We start from the raw sequence: 21,358 nt of genomic DNA, 5'->3' as shown, positions 1-21,358 counted from the left end.
ATATGGGTATTTTTGAGGCCTCTCCTCTCTCTCCGGTTTTCCTTAGGAGTAATGCCATCAATGATCTCCATGAGCTACTTTGGACTCCCTGTGAAGGTTTAACTGACTACAAGAAAGTTGGATGAAGGGGAAAAAAAATCTTTTACTCTAGAAGCATGGAAAAGTTTCCATAACACATGGTAAGCTAGAACTCTTCCTTTCTGCCATGTGGACATGCTTGTAAGAAGCATATAGAGATAAGCCATTTCTAATTTGATTAGGGGAGGAGAGGAGAAGAGGTGTTTTAGAGCTAATGTAGAAGAAAAGAGACACGACTGGCATCAGCACAGTGTGTAATGCACCTACCTGAAAACTTCCAGAGTTCTCAAGATTTCCTGCCTGCAGAAGAAGAACCTCTTGGAGCCTTTTTCATGCACAGGAAAAAAAGCAAATAAAGTACCCCAGGATAGCCTGGGGCTAACACTTCTGCAGACAGCAAACCGAGGACTGTGAGAAGCCCTGTTAAATAAGCAGAGGTTCAAATGTCAGATGACAAACCTGGCTATTGCCTGGGCAATGACTGCCAGAAACAAACACATTGATGCAGGCAGCACCTGGAAAGCAAGAGCAGCCTCAGCTTTACTTCAGCCTCCTCTGCGCTGCTGTGTGTGCTCCTCAGCTGTGACCACAGATTTTGGCAGAAGTCTACTTGTAGGATTGATGAGAAATAATACAAACTGACCTAGAATTGGTCATGGCAGAACAATAATAAAAAAGAGATAAAAGAGACATTTTTTCACAACACATTTCTCAAGAACCGTTCTGTTTCTGGCCAGCTCTGCTAATACAGAATAATGGAAAGTTCAATACACATATTGATATTTATTCTAACGACTTCATCATCTCCCCTTACTGATGCACTGGAACCAAACACATAAATATTTCAATATTAAACACCTACTTCTGCTCAGCAGGGGCAGAGCTATCCATCCTGCAGTTAATTAGCTATCCTCTATGCAGATATGGGAAGGCCCTGCTTTAATTTAGACCCATCTGGTAAAGGCTTTCTTGAAAAGATTAGACTTGCATGGTGATGGGAAGCTGCTGGATGTTCACCTGTCCTGAACAACTGTGGCCAATCTTCAGGTTCATCCATTAGTTTGTTTATATGAAAAAGGTGAGTAAAAAAGGCTGAGGAGTGGATCCTTTACGCTGGCTGACATGAGAATTAGCAACCTCACAGTGGAATCTAAAAAAAAAAAATCATGTATTGAGACTATGAGCACAGCAGAGATTCCCAGCACCAAAAAATCAGGATTACAAGGAAGCTTTTCAGCCTACCCGAGATCTAGAGCCCAGAGGACTTTGCAGAGACCCTCCCTGCCCGTCTTGCAAGGAAACGAGCACAGCTCAACCTCTGCATTGAGTTCAGAGAAGAACCAAAATGCTGCTGCTTGCGGTCACTTTCCTGGTTAATAGGAGTGGGCATGAGAAAGCAGGAGACACTGCTTCAGTACCCTCCCCTGCCCAAAGGGATTTAACCTCGCATCTCTGATCTAGAAGCACTGTGGATGAGAGGGCCCCGTACGCCCACGCTGCCCGCAGCTACCCCAACTTAGCCCCAAAAGCCCCAAGTTCAGCGAGAAGGTGCCCTGACTCCTGCGCCCGGATGGACAGGCACACCAGGCTCTGTTCCCATGGCACGACTGCAGCTGCAGCTGCGCAACACCTCAGGAAATTTAAACCCAAACTCCTTTGCTGCCTAAGCAGTTCAGGCACATTCAGTTTAGGGGGAGACTGAGCAGAGGTTTTAGAGTCACAATTTTGGCTTCCTGTATTGCTCCTTAGTCCTGGAACAGGCAGCACAGTTTTGGATCTAAAAACCAGGTGGGACTTCCCTGGTTTGAATCACCATCTTGAATTGCCCTTGGAGATGGACGCAAGGCTGCACCCAAAGCCCCTGCCAAGGCACCCGCTGGTGCGCCACCAGAAATCCCCTCACCCTCACCTTGGTAATATCAAAAAGGAGCTAACGCTTGACTGCACTTCCCCAGGGCTTGGCAAAGCCCCAAACAATGGCCAGACCTACTGCTTGGATCTGGTTTGGGTTTCTTCCCCTATTCGGTGCCGTTTCAGCTCGTTTCCAAAGCGCGGCGTGCTCAGCGCTCTCGGTGGGGCGCAGGCGGCGCGCGGGCTCGGCGTCCCCCTGTTCCGATGGCTGCGTCTCTCTTGCTGCTCTTACCTGGACAGCACAGGGCTGGGACTGGCTTGTAACAAGAGAAATTGCCTACGCAATTTATGAAGTCTCTTGCTGTCAAAATAACCAGACAATGCTTAAAAATACAAACAGACGCTGTTAGGAACAATATGCTTGAAATGTTAAATTAAATGGTAGTGGCACAGAATGGGACATATTTGAAATTAGAAGAGGATAAAAATGAGAAATGTCAAACATCTTCTGTCTTTCACCCACCAAAAATGCGTCACACATTGCTTTAAAAATAGACGATGACGATTCCCAGGAAAACAGCCCAAGTGCCGAACTAATGTTACTGCAGCAGGTGGACGCTGGTGCTACTGTGTTGCACGGGAGTGCACAACCGCTAGGGAAGAGATTTGCCAGGCGGCCGCTGTACCTGTGGATTTGGGGCACACAGGGAAATCTCCCTCTCTGCACCCAGGGCCGGACCCCGACGCCTGACTTCAGCATCTGCTCAGTTGCATGGATGACGACCGACGCGTAAAGCATACCGACAGAGAACTGCGAGGCAGTGGCCGTTTTTCAAACATCAAGAGCAGACATGTTGTTGAATGCTAGGGTTTGGATGGACATCACACATTTCAGAAATTAAAATATAAGTTAGTTTTTTGGGGTTTATTAACTATAGCAGTTGGGTTTCTAGCTGTTGGAAACTTCTCCTCAGAGAGGCTCTTTCCATGGAAATAGTAGGGCAGGGAGTGGTCACAGCATGAAGTGACAGATCTTGAAAAGCAGAGACGCTCCGCGGAAAATACTGCATTTGCATTTTAAGCTCCATCTATTGCCTGAACGCTTCGATATGAAGGCAACTCCAGATTTCTAGTTAGCAGCAGATCTTTCAGTCTCTGCCTGATTTTAAAGGTCACGCCTGTTTAGAGCGCTGGCGTTTAAATAAAGGAGCACTACAACGCTCTCCTCCAGAAAAGCTTTGGGAAGGGACCAGGCTAAGCCTTGCCGGGTGGCATGGGTCACAGTCCCACCTGGAGCATACGGAGGCCGACATTGCCCTGGTCCCACCGAGGGTGGCCCCAATGCACCGCGACGCTACGCACACCGCGATCTGCAGATATCGCTGACCTTAACAAGGGCCTTTTAACACTTGTCAGGGATGTGACAGCCGAATCCTTTTCGCCATGTAAATGCAGTGTGAGCGAAAAGCGACAGAATGAAACTGTTGTCCTTCTCACAAAACACCATCCTGAGGGAAATTCAAGATGTTTAAACTCATTTTTAACCTTTTTCATCTTCAGAAATCAGGCTTACTCTAGACCAGGCTGAGTGTTTCTTGCTTGCCATGACAACCGCGCATTTCCGCCTTGGCACAGTGCAGCTGGCGGGCAGGGAAGGGCTCGCACCAGCCTTCCGCCTCCCCTCGCCATGCCAGCTACGGCTGGAAACAACGGTGCTTGGCTATGCCTCTTGCTCCTCCTCATCCTCCCATGATTGCAAACCAAGAGCAGAGCAGAGCAAGGCTGCCATCGACACCACCAAACCCGCCATTTCCGTACTTCCGTTGGCTTTCCAGAGCAGTCAAAATGGGAGACGAAGAATAAAATTATGACTCTCTTGTCTTCTTCCACATGAGAAATACTGACACAGCAGCACGCCTCAGGAGCAGTGCAGACTGAAACAACGGATTTACTGGCACAAACTCTGGTCTTAGACCAAACTGTGGTGCCTACAACGTGTTTGTGGAGCAGGCACTCGGCAGGACCCTGAGCAGCGACACACACGTGCCACGATGGACTTCTGCCTCCAGCCATGACTGCGCAGAGTGGGACGTGGAGAGACCTTTTTCAAGGAGCCTTCCTCCCTTCTTACCCTATTTGTCTTACTCAAAATCTTAGACTTATTTGTCCAGTGATTTACTGGAGGGTGAGCTCGGGTCTGGCGGTAGCACCCTGTCAGATGTTCCTCAGCGGAGCTGGGTAACGACAGGTGGCTCTACCAGCCTTGTACACTTGCTTTTTCACAAGCTTAGTGAGACTAACTACGCACCGGGGGCTTTCAAGGTCTGAGGCTCTAGCCTGCCGGTGCCCTTGCATCAAACCCTTGGCTTTGTTGCCTCCACGAATGGCACAAAACTGCTTGGGAGGGTTCAGGTTTGCTTAGCTGCTTGTTTGTCTGTTTCTAGGCAAGTCCCTCGTCTTACACCTGGAGGATACATATTCTGAGAAAACAGCCGCCGTTTCTTTCTGTCTGTACGCCTCCTACCCAAAGGCATTTTCCCCCAGCATTGCAGCCCCGGGGGCACGTGGCAGTGGTCATATCAGTGCGGCAGGCACTGCTGGGACGCCTCGGAGGCTGGCTCTGTTGCCCAGCACCAGCCACTGCTCTCTGCCCCGCAGATCCTCTAAACACGGCAAGTACCCGTGCAACGCTCCTACCTGACCTGGCTGCCTGCGGCGGCCCGCTCTACCTCTGCCCAGGGCCCCGTCTGCACCAGGCAGCACTGAGGAGGAGGAATGAGGTTCTCCTCCTCCCTCTTTCCCTTCAACACCACCTTCAGTTCGTGTTTTTGCATTCACCTCCTACCTCCCGCCTGGTACTTGGGCTGTAAAGTCTTCAGGGCAGACCATAAATCTTGCCATTCTGGCACTCAATGAGACAAACACAAAGTACTACTAATGGGTACAGCTCGACTGCCCTGACACTCTTCTCCTCTTCAGCTATATCCTCTCAGTGCTTGTTACTCAAACTTCTCTGCTATTTTCAGGGTACAAAACAGAAATTATATAAAGCAGCAGCATCCTCATGTGCAAGTCAAAAATGATTCTACATTCAGGGTGGAACAGCCACCTGAAATGTGGTCATATAAAAATGCAGATAGTACCAAAAATTTCAAAATAGAGAAAAAAATTGTCTCTGACACACCTATAAAATGGAAATATTGCATACTACTTTTATATGTCTCATTTCATGAGAAATGGGGTCATACTGCATTTAAATGAGTAACTATCTTAGGATTTAGTGCGTCGGTTGAAAATTTTCATGGTCAAGATAATAAAAAACCCCTGCTTTGAATCTGAGTTGCTCACCTTTAGCATGCTCATTCGGGGTCTGCTCAGGATCTCGGTCACAGCCAAGCCCACACCCTGCAACATGGGAACAGCAGAGTCCACAAAGATTGCCTGTGAGAAGGAGAGCAAGAAGAAAGGAGCTGAAGCACCGCAGAGAATTAGGATTTGAGGATTGCTGAGAGGTCGCTGTCAATAAGGAAGGCTCGAATGTGGGCAACACAAGCATTTACACAGGCTGCAAATACGGAGCCGATATTCTGCATTTTGTTATAGAAAATAACTGAATATTTTTCTAACCTATGGTCAGCATGGCTGCAGTGTAAGTTAGGAGGCATGCTTGCATTAGGAAGATTACTCTCTGCCTGATAAATGATTCTGGGCAAGTCACTTTCTTCTTCACATTACCCAGCAGTAATTACAATAATTTTTACCCTTGTGGGCTACTCCAAAATGGATCACTTAATATATAGCACTGTGGAGAGTCAACTGTTAGTATTAACTCATGTCCAGATAGTCTTGCATGAGTAGCCCTAAACTCTGAAAGACCTCTTCTAGACACTAAAAATAGGAATGTCACCAGTGGGTCTATACAAATAGAAACACAGCAGGCTCCTGGCTTTGGTGCAAAAACGCCAATTCTTTAAAATAGAATTTTTAGAAGCAAAAATTCTCCTGATTAACAGGGAGGTTTTGGTTTTTTGTTTTTTGGTTTTTTTTCCAGATAATTGGGGCAAACTGATCAGATCATGAACTTCTGGTTTTCACCATGGAAAACCTATACTTAAGTTCCTGCTCCACATCTCTCATTCATGTTTTTCATTAAAGAAAGAAAAGGTTTGTTTTGTATCCTGCAGGGGGACGATATGCACTTCCACCAAAATCACCCTTTTTTCCTCTCAGTTTTGCATTGGTTTTTGCCCGTATATACATCTGTCCCTTTTACAGATATTTTATGCCAAGAGACATTCACCTTTTTCACCTCCCCAACGACCACTCTAAAATACATGTATGGGTAACTGCTCCCTCTGCTATTTCCTATTGTTCTTTAAAGATTAATTGACAAAATCTCTTGTGGGCACCATGCCCTCCGGTACCCCCTTGACTATATACAGTGCAATCCAGGACAAATGCACTTTCATCTTGCAAATCAGAGAAAAACTCTTTAAGTTTATTTTTTTGTTGCTTGTGGGATTATCATTTCTGTTTCTGTAGAAGCAAAAGCAGGCTTACAATGTTTACCATGCTGGTAAAACTGCTCTGGAGCTAAAGGATTTATTATTTAATTCTGAAAAGCTGTAACAGGTTTTATTGTTAAGATTTCCAGAACAAGTAAAGGGCTAAGAATCAAACCGATGTTGTTTAAAGGTGAGTGCTTAAGATGTTTAAATAACTTTACAAATCTAGCTCTACTTGCTGTAGCATCCAGCTGCTCTGGGACCTTGAGGAGGTTGTGAAGATTTTCCTACCACGATCACATCACTAAAAGGGTGGTGGCTCTTCTCAGACCCTCTTGAGCAACCCCAAATCCTAGGTTTGCAGCCTAGGAGAGGGCTGGACACCTGACCTGTTCACACCACTGCCGCGGTGCTGCATTTCCCTCTGCGCACTGCTCCCCACCACCTAACCACTGTGCCGGGCGTGCGCTTCGATCTGTCATCACGGCAATGTACTGCTGTATCTTGCTAAGCCTTGCAGCAGTGCTCAACACTGTGCAGCCAGGAAACATAAACCTCCACGGAGGTATTAATCTATCACAGATATTAAAAAGTATCACATACTGAAACAGAGCTCTTATACCTAAGTCTGAGATCACTAACATATTTGCACATCCTTAATTTTCTACAAGGACTTTGTATCATCCATTTAAAGCATCGTGTATGCTGATGACACAGTGGACCAAGCCATCTGCAAGCACATACAGTGCAAGGAAAACACCAAAATTCAATAGCCTTTAATAAAGGACTCATTAAGCCCTAGGTTGCAAATAATTGCGTATATGTTGCCATGCCGTTTCAAAAGCAGGGATCACCCACACCTCAGCCAGCCAGCCCCAGCCCAAACAAGTCATGTTGCCCCACGTTACATTTCCAGAGAAAAGGCTCCATCCTGAAAACAGTTCAGGGAACCGCAGCCCATCATGAAGCTGCTTCTCCCACGGCACACGGCAGTGCACACGGGGAGCGGTGCTCACTCAGACAAGTCTGAGGGTATAAAATGTGCATAACTATGCCAAAAGTTATCACTGCAATATGGTACCAGCTTAGAGATGTTTTGCGCATGAAAATGGAAAGTGAACAGTTACCACCTTATATATACATTCTCAGGAACAAGTTATTGACAATATCTAGTTCTTCTAGTACTAATTCAAAATCTACAAATGAAGCACTGGCCCATCACAGATATATGGGAAGCACTTCTATATTAAGATTATTTTTTATTCTGATTGTAAACTATTATGCTGAGGCCTCCACATTTGTTATCCATGTTTATAATTCAGTTATTTACATAATGGACAAAAATGTAGAGGCAAATAAGATGTATGGTAGAAATATTTGTTGTTTCCTATTACGGTGAAAGGAAGAGACTTCAAAATATGGCTTTAAAAATAAAGGACAACATTATTTCTAGATGCGCAGCTTTTAATGGTCTTGAAAACACACACTCAACTAAATCTATGATAAGCAAATGCTGGAGATGCAATACAGAAAATTCAGGCCTCATACATATGCAAGACAATAGTCTGAAACAGGAATTCTTGCCCTGAAAGCTTTATGCCTTTGTATGGTCGCAAACGAGTCAGAAAAAACCCCAAATCTCTGTCCTTCTCCTTTAGCTGCAAGAGGCAACAGAAAGCAAAGAACCAGCCCAAACAATGAAAAGGGCCGTTCAATGACCAGCTACAATATCCTTTTCTTCAATATATGCAAAGCTGAAAGAAAGGCAAGAATGCAGGCGGATGTGTACTGGGCTTCGTATTTCAGTCTTAACTCTGTCTTCTAATCATGCATGCATTGTTAAATGTAGTAACGCACGGCCTTGGAAATTACCAAGCAGGTGTTTAAAAGACATCCGTAAGCACTTCTGCTATAGTCTAATTAGTGTTCTAATACATATTACAGTGCAGAGTCACCGTTATTTCCTCTTCATTAGCTGCTGATATATAATGCATCTTAAAAAAAAAGTCTAACCCTTTTTCTTTTTAAAAAAAGAGCTTATTTCTTCCATTAACATAACAAAGGCAATAGGAATATGATTAATGCATACCATCTAAACTATGTGCATTAAACATTAAAAACCAATGCACCATCTCAGCTTAATGTGCATTTGTAAATTATAAAATATGCTTGTCAATATTAACACTTGCACCAAATGAAATGCTAGTTTAGAAAGAAAAGAAAAAGGCAGAAAAATAAACCTTATAGCTAGTTTAGAAAGAAAAGAAAAAGGCAGAAAAATAAACCTTATAGCTGTCTCCTTATTACCACTGTTACCTATTCCCATTATCTGGGAAGAGACCACCCAGCCCCTCAGAGTGCAGGAAGCAGGTCATTTTTCAAGGCCAGGCCTGGCCTGGCCGGGCGGAGAGAGAGCTACAAGATGTCTCTCTCTTGCAGCCACTCCTGTGAGTACCAGCTGTAGCAGCTCTACACAGCTTTAAATTAGTTTTGGCTAGCAATAGCACTGTTGCTGCCAGACCATACAGCTGCAGGATGGAGCACTTGCTAAAAGCACTGCCTTCCTCTCAGCCGCTCAGAAGGATTTTGCAACTGCAGAGCTCTCTGCTGCTGCAGCTGAACTGCTTGCAGTGCCTCAGTAGCTAGGTTAAAGCAAATGCATCCATCTAAGCTACGATTGCAGCAATACAGATGCTGCCTTGGAGCTAGGGAGTGTCAAATGCTGACACGTGTCCTTAGGAGCACCGCCTTCCCTTAGGCATGGTTGACACCTCTCCCTACTGGGATAACTGGTGCCCAGGACAAGGTAGTCTCTAAGCTTGTAGCCCGTTTCCTTCCATTTCTGAAGCTTTATAGCTACCAAAGTGGAGGAGAATTCAAGTGTTTCTTCATAGAAATCTTCTGGTATCTGCCAAGGAAATCCATCTTGGAGGCCTCTACCGTGCCTGTCCCTAGAGGAAGCTCCAGTCCTGGTTCCAGGTGACCCCAGCGGTAGAGCACACTTGGTTGCTTGTGTTGAGCACAGCAAATGGAAAACGTGGGGACTAGCTACCCAGCCTGCCCTCTCTTGCTGCCAGCCCGTTCCCTAGAGCAGGCCTGGGATGGGTTTGGGGGACACAGCCACGTGCCCAGGAACTGGTCCCTTCCTCCCGTGCCAGTGAAGCCTGGAAGACCCGCAGAAGAGCTCCAAGATGTAGCAAGGTCTTGCTAAAAGAGACATGCCCCTCTCCCTCTCAAAATTCAGTTCACAACCAAACGTTGAAAATTAAGATGAACTCACCAGAGGGGACAGTGGTTGAAGAAGGAACATTTTTATGCCCATTATGCCTTTGACAGCATCCCTTTAATTACAGCCCATGGCAAGTCTCCAACAACTCATCAGTTATGTCAGATCCCCAAAACTCAACCGCTTCTCTGCAGTTTTACTCTCCAACAGAGCAATAACATGGTTCACAAACTGATCCCTTATGAAATGTAACAATAAGTCTATAACAAAGTTTTACTGCAACAACAGATTTTACTCTTCCTCTAGAGTTCTTTGCAATTCTGGTCAAATTTTTTTTTTTTAATTTAAGCTTTGGGGAGCAAAAGCATGTTGGCTCCAATCCTGAAATGGATAAAAGTAGCAGAGACTTTAGGCCTATGGAGTTGTGCCCTCTTGCCTCTTCTGGACCCAAAAACCATGCAGATATGACAGCACTTTAGTTCCCTCGATGGATTTAGATCTTGAACTAAAAACAGGGGGCAAATTTATACCCTGTTGAACCTTACTGGAGTTTCACCAGTGGCTTGGATGGAGCAGCAGTAGCAATCACTCCATCCTTGTAGGTGATGAGCCAAGCCCATGTGAACATGAAAAAGTGGCTGGAAATAGCCCCAAAGTTTCTAGGAAAGTTGCTGTCTGCAAAAGGAGACATTTTCCTTGTGCTCTCTGAGCACTCTGCTCCCCCAGTGGTCACTGGCTCAGAAAGCAGAGCACTGCTGTTCAGCTGCCACGGATGCCGGGGCAGGTACTCGCTTGCTGATGGTCTCCTCACTGCAAAATACAGCAGCTTAGAGTAACTAGTATTGACGTGCACATGGGGAGGGCTAGGCATGAAACCTCATGCTGAAACATTAAGATCCTAAGCTGAAAATAGCCACAACCACACTTTCTAAATGAGTAATGTAATTACCCTGGTAACTGATGCACAATTAAACACCGGTTATGTTTCTGGTACTTGGAAGTACAAATCCAAGTGCATTTCATGATGAAGACGACTGAGAGATGAAAAAATACACCAAAGTTAATGTAGCCATACTTCAGCAGCGCACATTAAAGCAGAATGTCAAAGAACTAATGATAATTAAATTATATTTCAAAAAAGAACTGGTGTTAACAATACAACGAAAAGTGAGGCCACGTGGAATTAGACAGTCATCAGGGAGGTCTCCAACGCTCCCTGCTAGGTACCAGCTTAGTACACCATTAGCCAGCCTGGCTTCCCCTACGGGGCAGCAACAGATAGGGAGAGGTGCCTGTAGACAAGAATAATGAAAAATGCCATGTTTGACTAATTGCTGGAGTTGCTGAATGACTGTAAAAATGTTTAGGGTCAGAGTCCTCTATTTACAGTCCAAGATATATTCACCCACATAAAGCACATGAAGAAACAACATGAGAAGTCAAGATCAACTTCAGTGCTGTTTCAATGATCAGACGCACCCTGTTCACCTACACACTGCCGGGGCTTTGCCCATTTATCTCCTGAAGGTCCCTCACTCAGTTCATGGGGAGCAACTGCCTCTGCTGGAACATCTCAGTGGTGATGCTGCTCTGAATATCTCTGTGGAGAAACCCACCCGCTCCCATGAACAAGAGGGAATGGGCACTTGCCAGCCAAAATCTGCAAGGACGAGCGGTGCCCGCGCCTCCCCGTCCCCCCTGCAGGCACTGCTGCCCTTCCCACCAGCGCGAAAGAAGTTTCCGTTTTGAAAGCACCACACCAACACGAGCCAATAAATGCTGTGACTGACACTAGGGGCAGGTAAAGCGTACTGCCTTCACTTTATGAACAGGGAAATAGTGGCAAATAGGTTAAATAATTCAGCAGCAGTCGTTCAGTAAATCAGTCTCAGAACCAGAATTAGGAGATCGTGTCTCCTGCTACCAGCTGGACTGAACGTAGCTAGAGCCACCTTAATTGTTTCCTTCTGGTGTTACAGGCAAAAAATCAGGCTTAGCAAATAGCATAAACCAGTGTGCAATGCTTAAAAGAAAACTCAATGGGATTTTGTCTCTTTTGCTCTGAATATCCAGGACAGAGAGTAAAAGGTTGAGAGCACAGTATGGGACACTGCTGGGCTGGGGGCGGGAGGGGGGGGGGGAGGGTGTTACACTTTTTTTTAGTGATTATTATTACTATTAGCTAAGAATAGTCTGAAGTTTCCAAAGGAATGGGTAATCGTGCCAAGAGAATTTAACATGTATTTGAGATGAATTCACTGTAGCTTTATTAGCTTTAGGTCTGCTCTTTTCTATAAAGACATGTTTACATCTCAGCTTAAAGAAACTATTGAACCATGTATAACTGAAGTGGTATGCTATACCTCGAGGCATATTAAAGCAGCCAAGAAGCAGAGTAGTTTGATAATGTCTTAATGCACCACGGACACAACATTTGATTTCATATATTGATCACTCCATATACAATTAGTCAAGTAAGTGCAAGTTTACAATTGGTGCCGCTCCTTACTCTTGTTTTCTGTAGTGAATAAAACTGACTGAAGCGTAAGTGTGGGAAAGCAATCATATTTTATGACCTTAGAAGTTACATCCATTCATCCACATTAATGAAGCATGAAGGTTTTTTAAAATCACACAGAAGAGCAGTTCATTCTTGGGAGTTATGCTGACTGGCCTCTCATCTATGACTTAAAGTCATTTTAAAGGGGCATTTAGAAAAACATGATTTAAAAATTAAGTCACATTAACCTGCAGCCTCAAGGAAGTCAGAGGAAGAGTGACTAATTGTTCAGTTTCAGTTCCAGACACATATATTTGAGAAGTAAAAATTGCAAAAGTGTTTAATATATGCAGTCTTTTAATACACGTACTATTTTAATAGACTCGATGCAAGAATACTGTTTTCCTTCCTCTTCTGTCTAACTAAAGGTTGCAGAGATTTACATTGTATTCTAATTGTTGATTACTCAAGGTATGTGGGTAAACGTCCTTTATCACTGAGACTTTCAAAGCCCTTATTTTGACATGTCCAACATCAGAAAGTAACTGTAAAATCAATTAACTCAACAGTTATTTCTGCAGTCTAAAGTGTAATTACCCATGAAACGTTGACGTTTTTCAGCATAGCAGAAATTCATCATTTATGCTCAGCCTGGCCTATGTTCTCTCTCCATACATCGCAGAACAGCAAAGCTGTCCTTGGATGCGCAGATGGAAACAGGCAGATTCTGGTGGGCTGGTTCCTACCATCCTCAGCCAGCCTCTGCCCTTCCGCACACACAGGTCTTAAACACCGTTTTAACACTTGACCATAGGAGGGCCTGGTGGAGGACGGGCAGGACTTGCAAATGCAAACTGAAACGACAACCAGACCTCTACCACTAACAACAGCTGTCCTCTAGGCAGTGCTTTCTTTTCCCGCTCCCACCTTTTTGCTGCTTCTCCTCCCACTCCCAGAGGAGGGACCTGTAGATTAGGCAGTTTCTGAGTCATCTCTGAACATCTGTAGCGAGCAGATTCCTGCCTTAATAAATACGTGCCTTCACCGTGCCAACTGTCTGACAGTGGCAGCTAGGTACCACCTGCCACATTTCGATGACATTTAACGGGCCGAGGTTTTCAGATGTGCTCCACATCCTCCACACGCAGTTATTTCAAAAAGTTTGCTCCTGTTACCAACGCTGGATCCTTATGACAATTCCCAGCATAGTAAATAGTTCAGATATCTCAGCCTTAAAGTAGTTCTTGTGTAAAAGTATTTTACAGTTGAATGACTTTGATACTTTTTTTAGCTCTATGTAAAACAGGCAACGTCAGTATAATCCTTAGAATCTAATAAAGATTCCATCAGTGTAAAATCATTATCCTCAGGCAAGAAGGGAACCAATTCAATTATGATGTTGGCTGAAAAATTAGGGTGAAAAGTTGTAGTACATATTAAACTTGAGGCTGGAAAAGTTGTAGTACATATTAAAATGGTTACTACAAAATTTGTGCATCAAGGCTAACAAATGCTAATATGTTCTTTTGTTCCCTTCTAATACCTTATATGATTCATGTAAGCCTGCAGCAAGAGAAACTTGTTTGAAATTTCATCTACATTAAAAAATAGCAACGCAATGAATTGTAAAGTTATTAGCATTCATGTCTAGTTGCGTTATTAAGCTGTACACATCAAATCTGGTAGTACAAGTACAGAAATGTCATAATGAAGTAGAACAGCATTTGATCAGAAGAATTTCTAAAGGTCATCAGAGCATCATATAAATCCATCCATGCATGACAGCAATATGAAATAAATAACTGAAAGAACACAATGAGAATAAACTTAAATCTTTGAGCATTGTTTCCAATTGTAGAAGAATTAGCTGAATTTCATGCTGACAGAACAGTTAAAAAAAAATCTGAATTCTGCACCTTTAATTGATGAAAGACTAATAGGATGCAGATAAGGAAGGCTGCGCTAGGGAACTAGTGAGGTATGTACGGTGACAGTTTCCAATGAATAGCTGATCTCGTACATCTCCATAGCAGACATAAAACTGAAAAGAAGTGTTCAGTTCAGTTGTTTCTTCCTCATTAGCCAGATGAGCCCTAAATGATTTGGTTTAAATAACCAACGATTTATTCATATTTTCGTACTTGTAACAACATTTTGATTGCTCTAGGACATGTATTATGGGTCTGACACTTGGCAGCTCCAAACTCTGGAGCCATTTTAATATTTCATGTTAATGTACTGAGAGTCTCAGTTTTCCTTGCTGAGTGCTCTGAAGCTCTGGTACAGCTGAAGCAGATACGGTGGTCACCTAGGGCCAAATTCTGATTCTCTTAGTCATGTTTAGCTGAGCCTTCTTCTGTATGAAGACTAATTGATTTCACTGGGACACTTCTCAGAATAAAGTTCACAGTGATTAAGGTACTGGCTCGTAAGGTGGAGTCATATGGTCTGGGAGAGTGGTACAGCACTCATAAGCTCAGTGAGGAAGGTTGAGTAACTAATTCATCAAAGATAGTTTCAGAAGCACAGCACATACGCGCATTCTCCGCCTAATTAGTTGTCTTGGACATAAAAAGGAAAGAGGCCTTTCGAGCAGACCTAGTCTCCAGCGAAAGCCCTGTGATGGCCCTGGCAGCCACCAGCCCACCTGCTGCCAGAGCCAAGAGGCTACGGAGAGGCAAGGCTCCCTGCGGACCGGCTGCTTTCCTTCGAGAGGCCGCGTCTGGGGAGCACCAGGAGACTTAAGTCTTTATTCTGCTTCAGTCTGATCACTGCTATGTTTTCATGATAAGGAATCGTAGTGGTTGTTCTCTTCTGGAATAACAGTGCAAATATGTGTGCTAGCAAACGGAAGAGAAAATAGATAAAATGCTTTACTACTCTGATACCTTTCAGCTGACCAAAGCTCCTAGCACAGAGGAGGCTGTAAAATGGATATCCGGGCCTTTTTAGCCTGATTGCTAATGGGAATTTCTCACAAAATAACCATTTCTCTCCTGCTGGACCTGTAAATCCTTCGATTCTCACGTGTACTCATATCTGCTTAGGCTCTTTCACTTTGAAAAGAATACTGATAGTGATGGAGGATGCTTTGGCTTTGGCTCTATAGCAGAAAAAAAGTACAGATGCTATATATTTCTACAGCAACAAGCCAGCTGGATTATCCGCGTGATTTTGTACATCACTAAGAGAGAAAGAGCACATCCTACTCTTCAGGCTTTATCTCATTCAGACAGTTGGCCACTGTCCCTGCGGAGAAGCGGTTGCTCATTTTGCGGGCTATGCAGAAGTATGTCTCAGCCCTACCGCCAGCACCCTCTCCCCTCTGCCTGCCTCCCAGGGGCAGCCGCGCTTGTGCCAGTGCTGGCATCCCTGGGTAAGCCACCCTTCGCCCGAGTAATGCACACACTGGGTAGCAATACTAAACTCTTAATCAGTACATCCCCCATCTGCTAAGGGAGGATGGGACACACACGAAGAGGATGTTACAGTAGCATTTTCCATTTCCTTACTTCACACACTCCCTGCAGGCCCCATGGAGGGAATAATTCTTATTTTGAGTTCTAATAAATGACTACAAAAAGCAGCAGACAATTTCACAAGCTGACTATGGTCTCCTGCAACATTTTTGTATTTTTTTAATTCATTAGCATTGGCACTAAATGAAAGAATTTATAACCACAATCAGGTTTCCTGAGAAATCACCCTAGCAGCATGTTTACTGAATCAGCAGGAAAAACGAACAAACAAAATGAAATCAGAAAAAAAAAACCCAACCTGTATGTAAATGAAAGCTAGAGGAGCTGAAAAGGATCACAAGATTATAATCTTAAATTAAAACTGCAGTGAAGGTAATATAAAAGATATTCTAATCACTACATCCAATTAAATGAAGTAAATCACTAAAGCATGTTAAGTGCCTTAACTATTATAATAATTAAGAATCAAACAGAAATCAAGCATCTTTGCAAGAGTGATGATGCGCATTAGCAAGCAGGGAACGCGGTTCCCCGCTCGAAGGCAGAGGCAGAGCAGAGAGAGGCCTCGTGGCTAAGGCGAGCAGAGGGCACCGGGCAGGCGCCAGGGCGCAGCAACAGCCCACCGCCCGCTGAGACCTGCGGCACCCCAGGGCTTGTGAGGACGGGGAGCTCCCACCTTAGCCCGCTCCTACAGGGTGAGCAACAGACGGCACCTTCGGGCCAGGGCAGACCTTCTAAAGAGGACTCCTAGGGGTGGTGGCAAGGGGCAAGCCCTGCTCTGGTTTAGCTCCTCGCAAGTGCTCTTCTCTGCTCTACCCTGCCCTGAGCAGACGAGCAACTACAGTTTGATGAGAAGCTCACAAACGTGGATCAGGCAATCAGCCCCTGCAGTGCTCCTACCGTGGTGGGGGAACTGCTGCTGCCAACAACCCCACCGCTGGGAAATGTCAGTCAAGTACTGGTGATTTATGCCAGGTTCAGTTTACCCCAGGCAACAGATGTTTCCATATGTTAATCCATTAAAAACACTATACTTCAACTGCAATGCTCTGAACAAACACTGCTTTGTGTACGTTATGGTCTCACCGCTTGAAGCTCTACAGCAAATGTAGGACTTAGGTTCCTCCATTGTGTGATGCTACCCTGTGGCTCCCTGACTGCTACGTACTATGGAATACTCTACAAAAATTGCATTACTGTCTGAACCCATTAAAGCTTATACGCATTTAAAATCTCTCAAATCTGGAATGTTCTCCCATAACCCAGTGACAAATTCCAGTACAGATGCTGGGATAGGAATCTGGTTCAAGTACAACTTTTCAGGGAGTTGGAAACAGGCAGCTTCCCATTTTAGATCAGTCCGAGTCCAAGAAGCACAACTTAGATGCCACATTTCTCTGCAAATGATGATTACCCAACTTTGCTGCAATAGCTGGAGCTGTGCAAGCTTTCTGAATACGACACAGTGCCATTATACTAGTCCAGCCATAGCGGCATACACGCAGCCCTCACGGTGGACTCCACTACACAGAGAGAGGTCATTGCCCCAGGGACACTAGCAGCGAGGGCAGACAGGTATTTCTGGGAGCCAGGGAGGCGTAAGGGCAGCCCGGCCTCTTAAAGCTGCCCAGGAGAAGGGAGCACAGGGCTGCTTGCTGCAGCGGGGGCAGGAGGGCACGGGATGGCCACTCACAACTGGCACCACGGCATGTGCAAAGCACCCATGCAGTTATGGAAATACAGTCCTCGTTCTCAGCAACAGCGTGCTGGGGGGCTATTCAGCTTCCTCTGAATAAAGACTTTCAGAAAAACACCTCTTGATACGAAAAAGATTTCCAGTAGACCCCTTAATTTTATAGTCAGAGCATCCCTGCTTATAAAGGACTTTTTTTTTTTTTTTTTTTTTTTTAAACTAAATTCCATGCAGCTGGGGCTTGCTTCCTCTCAGAAAAAACATGGCAACCAAGCTAAATACTTCAGAATAGCTGAAGTTATGCGAACTCTGAAGTCGGAGGTAAAAGTCTGCTTTGCCTAGACAAAATGCACTCACATTTGGGAAGAAAGGCAGCAGACAGGTCTAAGGGAGGGACGGTGTCCTGCGGGAATGCTTTGCTGCTTGGAGACGGCCTGCAGGACACATTAGGAGATTTGCATGAGATGCAATAAGCACATTGAAGGAGGAAACATTTTGTTTTCTGTTTGTTTGGCTAATTCGGTAGCTTTATTAAATAGTTCTGATAGTTTATTTAGCCACACTGCCCTACGCTTCAGGGAGGAGGAACATCTTTTGAATGGCCTATTACATCCTGGGTTTTAAGAGCACCCAAGTAATTATTCTTAACAATTCTCTCTCCATTTTCACTTTGCGCATCTCTTTTATCTGACAAAAGTTTGTAAATAAGATATTCACTAGGAAAAAAGCATTGAAGAGACAGTGAGTTTTATTCCCATTGTTCGTATTTGTTTTCACTGTAAGAAAGATGCATTGAAGTGCTCAGCGTGGGATTTCACATGTTGCAATTTTATCTCAAGAATATCTCCTACGCTACATTGTATGAAAAGGAAGAAAATACAACATTAGCATGTTGTTTTTCCTACCTACCATTTGTTTATTGCTGGCAAGGAGATACACTTACACACTGGTCATAACAATACATGCAAAAACTCTAAAATAGCAGCAATATATCTGATCTAAGTCCATCTGAAAACTACCAAACCTCCACTCAGGAAAAGACGAAGAAAAGCAAAAACTACTACAGAAGTATGGCTTACCTTACTTTTTTGGCAGCAAGAAAGAGATTGGATAGTAATATGAGCCATCTGCAGTCTACAAAGGCCAATCTACCACTTAGCCAACACCAAAAGTTTTATTAGGAGGCTGTAACACTCCCTACTCCGCAATTGCATTTGCAGTATTACATTTAAGAAGCTCATTTTCACTGAATCCAGCTCATAATCATTTCTGTGTCTTGAACTGTAAAACTGCTAAAATTTTACAGTATTAGACTAAGTATAGGTATTTCATTAGCATGGCTGATCTTTGAATTTTTTCTTCACTACTTTACTGACGCATAACCTGCTCCAGTTCCGGCGCTGACGGGTCCTGATAGCCTTCAGCTTGCACAGAAAGCAGCAGGTTCCACCCAGAAAATGGTGCTTAGCCCTGACTGCCTAATGCCCATTGGGAGCAGGTACTGAGCAACCGTACCCCGGAAAGCAAATGGTCCCAGGCCAGCCAACGACGCACAGTCCTCAGCCACCGACGCTGAGCCCAGCCCCAGCACTGCGAACTGCAGGGGGTGGCGTGGCCCCTGCCGGCAACCGGCGTCCTTCACCAGGGATATCACGGAGGTCTTTGCCTCTCTTCCCCAGAGACTTAACCAGCTTCCCAGGTCATACAAACAGCTCCTCACCTAAGAGCCTCAGCTTATCTCTGGAAATATTTTATCCTTCCCCATATAAAGCTTAGATTTTTCTTTGTTTGAATTTCAGCCTGCTTTATTTTATCTTCTAATATACCTAAAAGTCTTCTACAGTTCCTGGTTATTATTATGCATTTGAGTAAGTGTCCCCTAAGGGATGACCTTATCTATAGGTATTAAAGCCCAATAGTTTTCAGCTGTTCTTTCACTGCTGGATTTGCTCATTGGGTTGGCTAAGGGGAGGGACAGGTTCAACGGATAACCAGTAAATATCTACCGAGATCTCCCTGCCCAGCTTTTACTCTTTCTTCCGTCTCCATTTATAAAGCCTGGGATAACTGCGCTGTCTTTTCTTTCCTAAAATTGTCTCAACAAAGAAAAATTTGCAACTCTAGCAATATTTTGGAAGTCTGGCATTTCTTAAACGAGGATTGCTTCCCAGAATGTAAAGCAGGAGGATCTGAGCAGAGCAGTGGTCTGCATAGGTGATTACTCTCCCATGTCAGACACACTGACTGTTTCAAATAAAAGTGCCAAAAATCCAGAAGAAGGCAATAACTAGCCCCCAAATGTGTTTCCCTTGAAAAGAGTTAACTTACAAAATGTTATTTTCCATCTAATTTTCTAGTTCTTTTACAATACATCCTTATTAATGGAACTCTAGATATTCTCATTATGTATTCTGCTTTTTAAGCACAGTAAATTGCGATCCTGAATACTACCCAGTGAAAATAAGTTCTTTGGGGTTCTTGTATACAGCATTGCTCTTCTCATTAAATTTCCAATAAAAAAATTTCCATTTTTATATCTGAAATCCAAGAAATGGCACTAGAGAAACCTAGCATTTTATTCTTAAATTTAATACACTCAGCATGAAAGCATTTTAAAATGACTCCAGTGCAGATTGTGGCTCACTCTGTTGTATTCGGTGAGCTTAGTATGTCCATGGCAACTGATGAATATTACTGCTGTTACTGCTATAAATAGCAAACCTGTTTGGCAAAGTCAGAGATGTAAATATTAAATCCAGCACAAAGACAATTTTTTGTTCCTTCTTTTCCTCCCTTCTGAGTTAGGAACATCTACTTGTACATCAGTTGATTATTTCCAAATAGATCTGCAGGTGTCACAATATTGCAGAAACTAGCAATTTTGATTGACACCGCTTTCAACAGAAATCACACATTTCTGGTCGGGGCAGGTGCGAGATGCTGTCTAATGGCTGTAGCAGCAATACTCCCTTTGAGGCAGGAGCGATCCCCAGTCCCGGCAGAGACAACACAGACAGAGAACTCGTCTTTCAGATAACGATTAAAACTTATGGCCATTGATGGTTTCATTTTTCGGGAAGCTAAAGGCCGAGTCTCACCTGCTGCAGTGCATGTGCAACTGGGTTGCTATTTTGCATATGCAAATTACACATTAGCATGTGCAAATAGATCTAATACCTTTTTCGGCAGATGGTACTACTGACCATAATTACCCACCTAGAAACGTGCTTGTTTGGAGGGAGCGGCAGAAATCGTGGGCAGGGTTAAGAGCACTGGGTGCAGTTACACCAGCTGGTGCCACCAGACCTCTGCCCCTCGCAGCCAGCGAGGGGGGGGACCTATCCGCTACCTGGCGGTGCAACGGCGCCGGGATGGAGCACGGCTGCAGCACTCTGCTAGCAGGCTCCGGTTGCAGACCCGTGCGGGGTGGCAGCAGCCTGTCAGCTCGCAAGGGAATCAAGGCGAGTGGCCTGAGCAGCCCCGCTCAGCGCCCCAGCGCAGGGGGCAGTGCTGCGGGTGGCTGTCAGGCCTCTCCAGTAGTTAGGCGGCTGGCTCAGCTGCAAAGCAGCAACTCTCAGCTACAAGGCGGGTAGAAACTGCTTGCTAAATCATCCCTCGGTGGCCGCCCTGCCATGCTGCCATTGTGCTGGGTTGCCTCAGAGCACTGGCAGCTGCAGGGCCTGGAGAGACGGCCTGGAGTGCGGCCACAGGCATGACGAGTGCGCCCAGGCGTGAGCCAGAGCCTCGGGTCAGCTCGGACCGCTACTGCAAACGCGGCCCGTCCTCCTTCCTGCCTCGCTCTCCCCAGACACCTGCTCTCCACGGCACTTGAAGGGGAACGGAGGGGCCGCACTCTACCCGGACTTCGGCTCTCTGCCCTCCCGCACACCCACAAACTAGCAATACACTGGGGCCCCACCATGCCCCAGCTTCACCACCCTCAATGCAGAGCCCGCTCAGAGACCCCGGGGGCTGCCCCCCATTCGAAGGCATGCTGAAGCGTCCTTCAGCACAGCATCAGAAACC

At 44.9% G+C, this 21,358-nt stretch overlaps 1 long non-coding RNA gene across 1 annotated transcript in view; it reads right to left on the bottom strand.

Annotated features, from left to right (window-relative positions):
• The window catches only part of LOC112989548 (uncharacterized), a 238,927-nt gene that overhangs the window by 27,117 nt on the left and 190,452 nt on the right, over positions 1-21,358 (bottom strand). Inside the window, exon 4 of the long non-coding RNA XR_010391297.1 lies at positions 5,278-5,370. This is a non-coding gene — a long non-coding RNA (uncharacterized LOC112989548). The remainder of the gene's footprint in view (positions 1-5,277; positions 5,371-21,358) is intronic.

This window comes from Dromaius novaehollandiae, chromosome 12, assembly GCF_036370855.1.
Source record: "Dromaius novaehollandiae isolate bDroNov1 chromosome 12, bDroNov1.hap1, whole genome shotgun sequence".
In the NCBI taxonomy this organism is placed as follows: domain Eukaryota; kingdom Metazoa; phylum Chordata; class Aves; order Casuariiformes; family Dromaiidae; genus Dromaius; species Dromaius novaehollandiae.
This window is presented reverse-complemented; position numbering and strand designations above follow the sequence as displayed.